Below are 368 nucleotides of genomic sequence, written 5' to 3' on the forward strand. Positions count from 1 at the left end.
GAAATGATGGAGATCTGTAAAACAGAAATCAACCATCTCCTAGAAAAAGGTATCATCAGACCCTCTAACTCTCCATGGAGTTGTTCGGCATTTTATGTAAATAATAGCGCCGAAAAAGAAAGAGGGACTCCTCGGCTTGTAATAAATTATAAGCCCCTAAACGCCGTCCTCCAATGGATCAGGCACCCAATCCCTAATAAAAGGGATCTTCTTAAGAGAACCTATAAAGCCAATCTTTATAGCAAATTTGATATGAAGTCAGGATTCTGGCAAATTCAGATTGCTGAAAAAGATAAATATAAGACTGCCTTCAATGTCCCTTTTGGGCACTACGAATGGAATGTCTTACCTTTTGGGCTTAAAAATGC

This window comes from Capsicum annuum, unplaced genomic scaffold (genome assembly GCF_002878395.1).
Source record: "Capsicum annuum cultivar UCD-10X-F1 unplaced genomic scaffold, UCD10Xv1.1 ctg59396, whole genome shotgun sequence".
Taxonomy (NCBI): Eukaryota; Viridiplantae; Streptophyta; class Magnoliopsida; order Solanales; family Solanaceae; genus Capsicum; species Capsicum annuum.